At 30.5% G+C, this 12,423-nt stretch overlaps 1 long non-coding RNA gene across 1 annotated transcript in view; it reads right to left on the reverse strand.

The window, feature by feature from the left end:
- Positions 1-6,242: 6,242 nt before the first annotated feature.
- Positions 6,243-12,423, reverse strand: part of LOC139492461 (uncharacterized) — a 38,499-nt gene continuing 32,318 nt past the window's right edge. Inside the window, exon 3 of the long non-coding RNA XR_011656849.1 lies at positions 6,243-6,307. This is a non-coding gene — a long non-coding RNA (uncharacterized lncRNA). The remainder of the gene's footprint in view (positions 6,308-12,423) is intronic.

Genomic DNA, 12,423 nt, shown 5'->3' on the forward strand with positions numbered 1-12,423 from the left:
AGTTCTATGCAATAGACGCATACCATTACCTTATGATTCACTACCACCTACAACATACAATATCTATATATTTATATAAAAACACTATAAATGCAATAACGACATTTCTAAACATGAAATAATATTGTTTACAATTTTTTTTCTATTTTTTAATTTTAGATTGATCTCATGAACCAAACAATTATATATGTATAACATGTATAATCTGATGCTTATGAAATTGAAAACTCGATTGGCCTTTTAGAGAAAAAAATCAAACACCACGATAATTTTCTTACTCGTTTATCTAAAGGTTTTATTGACATTTTTAACAATTCTTTATTGTTTTAAATGTATTTTCTTTAACATGTTTTAAAGATATATCAATATCATTAGTAAACTAGTGTGCTAGTGAACTAATACGATATATATGGGGTCAGTAAATGCCATTTGGGATGAGAGCAAAGAAAAACGTTTTCATAGATTATATGAAATTTAAACTTTATAAAGAATAAAAAGAATTTTGCTGGCCAATTACCATGGACAAAATGTCAAATAATTGTAATTGTTGCATCAATTATGTTAATTCATTGATGTTGGGCCTGAGGTTGGTTATATGAAAAATGCTGTTTTCAGTAAACATGTTGTTAAATGACGAATTCTGACTTATTGTCGTTGTTTTATTAATTCTGATAATTTATTGATATTGCATACCTAAAAAATACTGTCTTAAGGTACCAGTCTTGTATTACAACTCCAGTTTCCGGTGCATGTCAAAACATGAAGGTAAACAAAATAGTGCATTTTTTTCTGATTTTTTTTTTTAACTCAATTTTTTCTGTTTGATTATAGGTTTATTCTGATTTGAAACATATATATAGACTTTAAACAAATCCTGCATCTTTTGAGGAAAGTGGAAGGATATCATGTTTACTGGAAGTGGTGCGGCCTAGTAAAAACAGGAAACAGAAAGTATAAAAAAAAATGTTTTGACGTCAGGATTACGTAACTTTTTATTCTTCGTGGCATGACCCACTTTTTTTTTTTTTTTTTTTATTAAATCACAATTTCACATTAGTACATACATGATATGAACATGAAAAAAAAATTCTATGTAGCATTTTTTATATTTTTTATTTTTAAAGATCAGCTGTTTTGCATGTAAGCCTATGGAGTAGTCAATTACAAGACTGCAACCTTAAGGATGTACACCTCTGAGGAGCCAAAAATTTCTAGAATTAAACTTTTTTTCTAAACCTGATTTTTGGGTTTATATGACTGTAAAAAAAATAATTGGTGAAGATTAAAACATATGGTAGTGCACTTCTTTTTCTGCTACGGCCCTTTGAAAGTACACAATTTTGATGATTTTCCTATTTTAAATCTATTTTTACCCATTTTTGGGCTATTATCGTGAGAAAAATCACAGTTCCACAATTAGACTCTTTGTCATACTCATAATAAAGATGAAGTGGACTAATCTGAATAAATTCAACTAAAACAAATATAGGTAGGTGTTAATATAAGAAAGTTTTATCATATTTTGATGCTTTTTCGTGTCAAATTTACCATGTTGTCAATTTTGTAAATTTGTGATTTTTCTCAGCTTAAAGAACAAAATGCATATTATTTCAACTTCTTTGTTATAAATGATTGGAAAAAATACATTTAAGAATTTTGAAAAGAAAAAGTTTTATGGGATGTTCATGCTTCTGTTAAAATCATTTTTTGTACCCTTCACCCATTTTCTCAAAATTTTGGCTAAAAAGACTAACTACCTTAGTAATAACATTTGAAAATTTTATTACACAAAAACTATTAATTGGAAATGAACATTTTTTCACAGAATTAAGTGTGCTTATGATATTTATGAAATTCATTGCTATTTTCCACTTGTGACAGCTGTTTTGGAACTAATTTTAGAACGATATTTCAATGGGACTGAATGAAACTGGAAGTAAACGACGAATTCTAAATAATTGACTTACAAAATCAAAAGGTTGTGTCCAGTTCCTACCAGTTACTATTCGTGTCAATGTGATGAAAATCCAAATAATGTCGCCAATATTGTTTTACTTTATGTTTATATTTGGCAGCATCTTTGACGTTACCTTCTTATTTAAGCTTTTTTCTTTCTCTTTTTCTTTCATAAGACGAGTTGTAATAAATCCTATATTTGAACATGAATCATTCATTGTGTTATTCATGTTATTGTTCTATTATGTGTCATTATGTTATTGTTCTATTATAAATTTGAAAATACTTTGAACGACAAACGACAAAATTATTTTACTCGCGTAGTGGTTTTAACCATATCTGGATTCTTGAAAATTCTAAAGAACTTCTGGAAAATTTTAAATCTCGGTCTATTTCTGAAATTAATTTTATCATACTTTTGATTTTTTAATCCTGTATACCAACGTTCCCTATGTGAAATTATAAAATTGTTTTGAATAAACTTCGAACGACAAAATTTCTTCCTATGTCACGTTCACATTTTCTGACGTCAGACACGCGAAACAATGAATGTGTTTTTTTAATTTGATAGATGCTTTTGTGCTTTTTTGGAAATGATTGTTTGTTTTGAGATTGTAACACAGTGATGACTACTGCACACATATTTTGACTTATTTATTCATTATGTCTGTTTTGTTCACACATCGTTGTAAATACAACGGAACTTAATGAAACTGGCATACAAGTAAGAGGTTTAGCGCTATAAAACCAGGTTGAATCCACCATTTTCGACGTTTGAAAATGCCTATACCAAGTTAGGACTATGAAAGTTGTTTTCAATTCGTTTGGTGTGTTTTGTTATTTGATATTAGGACTTTCCGATTGAATTTACCTCGGAGTTTAGTATTTTGGGGATTTTACTTTTTATAATCCGGAAGTCCCTGGAACTCTTTTTCTTAAAAAAAAAGATACCATGACCTTTGAATAAGTAGAAAGTAGCAACTCGTCTGGTAAATTTTGAATTGTATAACAATATCACACCGGCGTTTGTGTGATTACATAAATGTTTTGGGTTAATATCATTAGGAAACCACCTGAAACTACAGAAATTTTAAAAAGCCATATTGGGGTTAGCACGTAGACTTAAATAAGACCGGAGTCTATAGAAAGTATAGAAACAAGCTCTAAACCATCTTGTAAATATATGAAAGATTTAATCTCTACCTGAACCTTTTGGAAAACTTTTACTTTCACTGAAGCGAGTCATTGTGTCTGTCTTATACATTACGACCATCCATTTATAAATACATTCTTTGCAAAATATTTATGATACAAATATGGTTGAGAAAAAAGTTGTGAATAAATATATCAACATGACTCATAAAATTTTTGCATCAATAATGACTTACGAAATGATATTTATTTAGACAATTGAACTACAAATAGGCCACTCGGTACAATAAAAAGTGCAAAGTCTGGTAAATATTGATGTTTTGACAAACTACTAGTATTCACAAATTGAATACAGTAAAATGAAATATATTGAATAACAATATATTAATACATATTTTGATTTTCCATAGCTGTAAAGCATGCATTTTAAAAATGTTCAACAAAACTTTGTTGTTGTTTTTTTATCAGTATTGTTTACAACATATTGGCCGTTTCTATGAAGTGACGTGGTTATAGTAGACAACCTTGCATGCCTAAAAATCGGTGTACACCTTTTACTTAATAAAAACAGTTGTTACAGAGTAACTTGCCTAATCCGACACAATATATTTGCAATATGGGACCAGACAAAATTCGGATAAAGCAGAATCTTTGAATACTCGATTGTCGAATTAGGCAGGTTACACTGTATTTTGATAACTTCAAAAAGTATTAACTGTTACAGTTAGAGATGCATTTGGTTACAAATATATTTGCACACATTTTTCTGTGTATCTGATAGGTGAGATTTTTTCACATGTAGTTTAACAACTTTTTAACAGTTGTATCAGTCCTATAACGACTGTGACAACTATTTACATCATTGTTACTTTCCATTTCTATGTAATAACATTCCAGCAGCGCCTGCATACATCTCCCAATTGATATGGTATTCCCGGACTTCTATGTCATATCATGCTCTTATTGATAGAGGGTTGCTTCTCACACGGAAGTTAGTAAACCAAGTGTTACAAATGGTGAAGTGTAAATCATCCCTTCGTACATTTTCCGAACGCCATCAGATGATATCGAATATGTTTCTTATCTCGTAATGCAATCCCTCCCCTTTTCACGAATATGAACTACCGAATAAGACTATTTACCGGGTTTGTAATAAAACGAGTACCACGACGGTTGACACATGTGGCACATAATCTGCTTGACCTTCAAGAGCACCTGAGATCACATCCAGTTTTTGGAGGGGTTCATTTTGCTTAGTCTTTACTTTTCTATGTTGTGTATTGCGTTCTATTTTTTGTCTGTTTTTTATTTATCTTTTTAAGCCATGGCGTTGTCAGTTTATATTCGATCTATAAGTTTGACTGTCCCTGTGGTATCTTTCGCCCCTCTTTATTTGTGTTTAGGAAAAACGTATTGAAAATTCGAAGAGATACTTAATAACTGCAATAGTCAACTTAAGCAACTGTTACAACTATGACAAAAATGGTAAATCGTAGAACGACTAGAACTGGTATAGACAGTTATTCTTTTTAGTAGTGATGAATATTGACCAACTTTCTTATTCGTCATACAAAATATTGATATTATTTTGATCAGTGTAAATAATGCATGGCAGTGCTATACTCACATAGCAAGTTTAAAATAAAACGGCAGTGTAGAATGGATCAACTATTATGTCATGATGGCAAGTTATTAACTGGATGTAGTGTTATCTTTCATTTTTCACTAACTAATAATACTGCAAACTAAATATTCTACAGGTCAGTACACATGTGTTGAATCTAACTGTATCATAACGTTAATTATTAAACGATTACATGATATGATGTCATATCAGAAAAAAAGATAATAGATTAGCATTTATTCTTTATTTTTTAAATACATTTTAGATAAGATATCTGATTTGGTATAAAGACAGACACAAAATAGATTATGATGTTATGGTATATTGTACACACGAAATATATATTCCAGTAGTGAATTGTATTTAAACATAAAAATAGCAGGAACTATTTACTAAAAACTACAAAACACAATTATAAAATATGTGATTAACTACTTCAGATAAATAATATTTACAAACACTAACGTCAATGTGTTAGGTTAAATTCGACACACATTTCAACACACACAATAAAAAGCTAGATAATACATGTTATTCATACGTGAAGGTTGCAGTCATTGCATTTAAAAGTTCCTCGTAAGTTACTACACTACGTGTGGGTAGACATATGGTACTGTTCCAATGATTCTGTTAAACCTTTTTGATAAAGGTCATTCCACTGTAACAACAATTAATACTCAAAAGAATGAACGTTGAAATATTTTCAGTTTGTCATGTAAGGAAAATTGATACTATATCACTGTGCATTTTTAAACATCCCTACTGCAAAAAATCGTGTTATTTGTAAAATACTTCTTTTAAACCATTTTGCAATATTAAATCTTGCCTGATACACACCATTAAAAGTTTCAAAAAGTATGAAATAATGAGTATAACTAAAGTTGGTTAATTATCCAATCATTGTCCTGAGATTATTTTTCTCGCTTTTGAGACATCATAATAAAACCACATCGAATATGGTATTACCTATCAAAAAAGTTGGTTCTGAGCCAATTAACACTAATTAACAAATAATCGATATGACTTAAATGGATCTACGCACATCCTATTCATTTATTGTAAAAATGTCCACAAACAAATGATCTGATGAACAAAACTTTATACAATTGCAGTGTATAATTATTGACACGATGCTGTACTTTAATAACCAATAATTAAAAAGGAATATAGGAATATATGCTTGCCTTAGTGGTTTTGAAGTAACACATAAGTGTATGTTTGTCATGTATACCTTTTCTTTCGCAACAACTCTGAGATCTATTGTTTGTATTATATAATCAGAAGATAGCTACATAGAGCTTGTAATTTATTCAGTATGTATACTATGTGAACGTCGTTTTTTAAACCAGCGAAGGATCCGCATTTTTTAAAATTCTGATAGTTCATTGAATTAAACAATATCGTATAAGATACTCTGTGATATTAACGACATAACTAAATGATTTCTCTTTGAAATAAATTACAATTTGAATTACTGATACTCTTCTTTACTATTGAAATGTTCTTTTTGTGTACAAAATAGTTCCCTTATATATTTTAAACACTTACCCCCGATCCGTGCACTTTGCACAGAGACTATGAATGAAAAGAAATAGAAAAACATAATGTTCATGCAGAATAATGTAAATAATAACATGAGTACCACGCTGAATTCGATTAAATTCAGTATATTAAAACAAAAACATGTATCTAATGTATCTTATCTTGTGTTATGTTTTAATTCTGGATGTTATGAGATTTGAACTTATTTTTGTATTTATATCGACTGCTCAAATTGTTTCATTACATGTTGGATTTTTGTTCATTGAATTACAATTCATTCAACATTCTGGTCTTTTCAATACAAAACCCAATTAGTAGGATGCATTGATCTTTACCCATTACCTTTGATTTAAGTTTGCACCAGCTACTGGTTGTAGAAATAGTTCTGAAATCTCCTCCTTACCTTTTTCGTATTGCAACAGACTGTGATATATAACGTACTTATAACAACAATTAAGTAAAGGTCAAATTGTCTGTACAAAAACTTTATCATACTCATTTTAGTTGATTATTAACGTTGACAATCCCTAACATACTGTTAATAAGTTGCTTTCTACACTATTGAATTTGAACTGTAACGTTGACAACGAATTGCATACTGTGCTTTGCTATTTGTTTAATCACCCAAAAAAAAAAACGGAAAGATAATAAACAAATGATACGTTTATAAGGAATTCAAATTGCCTTTTTATTTTTAACCACTTACTTTCCCAATGGACCCCAAACCAAATACTCGGGCATTATGCACAATAAACAATAGTTGTACATGTGGGATATACATTAATCTATAATCAAATTACGAAATTAGTGATCTACAAAACTCTGAAGTTATTTATACGATGGTTCCCATACTAAAGCATTTTATGGTGCTTTTATTTTGACTATTTATAATGTAGTATCAATGCATGTTTTGTTTATATCATTTTTACGATTTGTGCACGAAATCAATTCTCCCACATAAACATCTAATTTTCTGTCAATAATCTTTTTATCAGCCAGTTTGTATCATCAAAGTAACTTGACGGGCAACAAAAACAACAACGTTTTCAGGGCACCAACATTCTCCCAAGTTTTTTTTATTAAGTTATTGTTGTTAAATATTATGTTTTACATTCAGCTTGTTGTTAACAAGGGTTCGTATATTTGTCAGTTTTCGTTTTGATCTTGGTGCGATCTGTTAATAATATTCTATTTGGTTACAGTTTTCTCTTCTATATTTTTGTCCTCTGTTGAATGCATGCCATGAACAAAATAATCTAATGGAACTAATTGTTGTGTTTAATGAACGTTGACTGTGTTCTCAATACTCTTCAACCTTGTACTTTATTTGGCCATTTTAACGGGTTTTTTTTTTTCGAGCGTCACTGATGAATCTTTTGTAGACGAAATACAACTACAAAATTTAAATCCTGGTTTCTATGTTGAGATTATGTGTTGATAAAATAGATATATCAGGAATTGCATCATCAGTCAAAATCGATTTAATTTAATATGTAATTGACATTGCAAAAACATTTAATCATTCTAGTTTAGTGATATCAGTCATGAAAGTTAAAGTTAATGGATTTATGTATACTTCGAAGAAGCATGTACTTACTCACTGAAAGAAGAAAATTACAATGTTAAATATTTCGGTATTATTTAAATAAAGCCACTTTATGAAATAGTACTCCATGAACAGTATTTTATTGTTAACATAAAAATCATATCTGTGAACAAATTCAAACATGTTGATAATCTTTCAGATGGTTGTTAACAGGGCTTCCATATCACCATACATTTACACGTACCCTCTTATTTAGTAAAAATATTCTTTCAACAAATGATGTGCGATGTAAAATGTCAACAATAATCAAAATCAATGCTAATTTCAAACAGCTTGTATAATTTCTATGTTTATTTTTATTGACATATAAACATTTGGACTATGTCCTGAATTGCGACCCTTTTATCAATGTAAAATTGACAAATATTTCAAAGAGTTGTTGTAACTTATGTGTATGTTCACCAACATACACTATGAAATTACCAATGTGTTATCAGATAGTAAAATATACAATATTTTTAATTATCATGTTGACCGAAGAAAACAAGTTTCCATGATTATTTGTAGTAACCAATGTGGGTTTCGACCTAGATCACAAATTGGAAAAATGAATGAAGGTGTTTATTTAATAAAATTTAAAAGGCAGTTACGGGCTCATCCAAGTGAACTGTGACGATGTAATAAGTAAGCACGAGCAAAATGAAACATTTGCAATTGTGAGAGACTTTCTATATATTGTTTATAAATTCTTTTTACATATATGTAGCACTTATGATTAATGAAAAAAACGAAGCATTATTTTACCATAACTTTGTATCATGTCAATTTCAATTGTTAGTTTAAGGTTCATGTGGACCCTTTGCCTAAAATGACTCTGAGTACAGACAAACCTGTGCATCTGGAAAAGTTTAAAGGCATAGCATTCCCTAGATAAATAGAATTCAAATGAATTGTATGATTTAGAACATTCGTAACTTAACTGGATTTTGCCGTGCACTTTTTTTCGTCCCTGCAGAAGATGATCAAATTAACAAACAGTTGAGTTTCCCTTGATATGGTCCACTCAGGTACACAGTTTAAATCACCAATTATTGTCAAATATCTATTGTCCATCTATTGTCCATATCAATCAATACAGCCCACTTTAATTATTACCTGTGAGGAAGTTCTCAAACCTGTTTCCAAACTTAGTTTATTTTGGCACCTTCTGGAGGAATGAAAAAATATGCACGACAAAATCCTGGTAAGTTTTTATTTTTCTAAAACATAAAACATATTTGAAATTTATTTATCAAGGTCATGCTATGCCTTAAAATTTTTACAGATGCGCAGGTTTGTTTGTACTCAGAGTAAATTTTGAGGTGAAAATACGGCCATTTTATCCAAAGGGTCAACATGAACCTTACATGTCAATGGCATTGTAGATAATAAAAAAACGAAATGCCGTTTTTTACTGGTGTAAAAAGAAAAATATTGACGTAATATGCTTGCAAGAAACACATAGCTCTAGCGAGATCGAAACGAAATAAAAAAACGAAAGGAAGGGGGACAGTTTTTAGAATCATGGATCAAGTATTTCAAAAGGGGTAGCGATTCTTTTTTCAGAAAAACTTTAATTTGAAATCTCTAAAAACGGCCAAGATAGTAATGGTAGAACAATTTCTGTACATGTTAAAACACCAGGAAATAACGGGATTTTTATTTATGCTCCCAATTTGGCTGGTGACAGAAAATGATTTTTTTTTAAATATTCTTATTGATAACAGTAATAGAAATATCGTTCTTGGGGATTTTAACTGTACTCTAAAACTTAGATCGAAAACCGGTGCCTTTTCGAGATTACATCCAAGCTCCTTTGTTCTAACAGGGGTGATCTAAGCCGGATCACCCCTAACAGATCACCCCAGTTTGAGTTTTGTTAAGTATGCTTTCCTTTGTTCTGTGACATTTTTGCCGAGAATGTCAAATCCACTATTAAACTTAAACAGCTGGTATTTAAAATAGTTATCCCACTCAGACTTGGTGTGTCAGTGTTAGATCACCCTCTGGCCTCCGGCCATCGGGGTGATCTTACACTGACATACCGCGTCCTTGTTGGATAACTATTAAAGACATTGGATCGCTTGAATTAAAAACATTTGTCGAGCATAACGAGTTAAAAGACGTGTGGAGAAAACGATACCCTAAAGACAAACAATATTCTTTTTGTCTGGGTAACTCAAGGTCACGAATTGATTATATCTTTATAAGTAGTGAGCTTCAATATAAATCGCAACAGGCAAAAATAGTATTTTCCGTTCAGTGACCACAACAGTGTATTCATGAAATGAAAAACAAATGAACTCATCAATTATTCAATCGGATTTATTTAGAAATACGTTCGAAAGCTTTTGGGAAAACTTGAAATTAAAAAAAAAAATAATTTCGAAAATAGTCTTGAATGGTGAGAGGAAGCTAAGATAAAAATAAAAAGTATTACTATAGGAGTGGCAAAGCAATTAAACGTTACAGAAAAACAGATAAGGGAGTGGTAAAAAAAGGTTGGATAAAATGACGGGATCCGATCTTACAAATAATGAGAACGATTTAAAAGTTAAAATAAAAGACTATTATGACAATAAAGCCGAGGCAGTCAGAATTAGGTCTAAAGTTAATTGGTACGAGAAAGGCGAAAAATCTACAGGGTACTTCTTTAATCAAGAAAAAATAGGGGTGCGGAAAAAGTATGGTCTAGAAAAGGTGCAGACGGAAAGTATAAAGATTATATAGAATCTATTTTAGAAGAACAAGTATCTTTCTACAAAAATTATTTACGTCCGAGGGGTGGGATAGGGAGGCTGCAGAAAATCTATTACAGAATATAGACCATAAACTAACCGAAGAAAATTAAAAAAATGTGTGAAATGGAAATAACTTTGGATGAAATAAAGTAAGGCCATTACAATTTTGAAACCTGATAAATCCCCTGGTGAAGACGGAATTGTAAATGAATTTTACAAAATATATTGGTATTTGATAAAGGACAACAGTTTGCTCTGTGAATCTCAATATAGAGGGATGATAACGCTTATGTTTAGTTTGGGGAGAGAGAAGACATAAAAAATTGGCGTCCTATAACGCTTTTGAACACGGACTATACATTTATTTCCAAAGTACTCGCGGAAAGGTTAAAAAATGTATTACCGCAAATGATTGATTCGATCAAAAAGGTTTGTCAAAGGGCGCAACATTTTTCAAGGCAATATATTACTACAAGATGTTATAGATTTTTGTGAATTAGAAGATGAGGAGGGCGCGATATTATTTTTGGATCAACAGAAAGCATTTGATACGAAAACGCTTCGGGGGCTAAAATGAATATGGATAAGACTGTTGGCATTTATTTAGGTAAGTGGCGAAATAAAAAAACAAAATTTAACAAAATTAAATGGTCTAAGCGTCCTGTAAAAGCATTAAGGGTACAACATTGATATGGGGTGTACTAAGATCAAATTGGGTTAGAAAAAATAAATAAGATAAAAAGCTGTATGGACATGACGGAAGTTTGGAAGTCAAGAGATCTCACATTTACGGGAAAAATTTTACTTATTAAATCCTTTGTACTGTCTGTCATTGGATACGAAATTGAAATGAGAGGTATCCCGGATATATACGAAAAACATATAAATAATATTATATGGTCCTTTATATGGGATGGGAAAACAAACCAAATCGCTAGAACAGTGTGCTGTTTACCGATAGAAAAGGGGGGGATAGGAATGATAAACTTAAGCGACTTTATATAATCAAAACAGGTGAAAAGTGTGTACAGTATTGTCAACTCAAAAACACAAAAATGGAATGCAATATGAAAATACTGGTTAACGTCCCTAGACGAAAATTTTGATACAGATTTTTTTATATGTTCTTGTTCGGACACTATATGTTTTAGGCAAATACAAATGTCCAAATATTATAAAGAACTTTTAATTTCCTGGACTGACTTACAGAAAATCCAAACATCGGTCACGAAAAAGGACCTTTTACAAGAAAATATATTCGGCAATTGTAAATTTAAGTTCAAGGGACATGCATTATATTATGCAAATTTTGCCCCCAGCGGAATAAAAATAATAAAAGATATATGGGACTTAATCAATTAATCTTTTAAAACTTCTTTTGATATTTTTAATAGTCTTAAATATAAAAGGAATTGGATTGCACAATATAGCCGCATTAAATCTTCGTTAACACCTCAACAAATAGACGTTTTAAAAACAGACTCTATCATACAAAGTCATTCTGATAGACCTATAAACATAATAAATTCTTGTCAACTTATAAAAAACAGAGTTGTCGTTGATGCCAAAAAATTATGCCTTAAAGATATTAGATACTTTTATGAGAATAAAACAGCACCAAATAGCCAGTTTAAGTGGACTTTACATTTTGGTAATGAACTACCATGGGAATACATTTGGGAAACTTTGAATAAGAATTAAGGGCATACGATACAGTAGAGATCCCTCGTTGATTTTTTCCTAAAATTTTGATAGTAGGTCAATTTCAATGTGTACTTTCCAAATATGAAAAGAAAAAAGTACCTTCATGACTTACTTTTTGA

Source organism: Mytilus edulis, chromosome 10 (genome assembly GCF_963676685.1).
Source record: "Mytilus edulis chromosome 10, xbMytEdul2.2, whole genome shotgun sequence".
Lineage (NCBI taxonomy): Eukaryota > Metazoa > Mollusca > Bivalvia > Mytilida > Mytilidae > Mytilus > Mytilus edulis.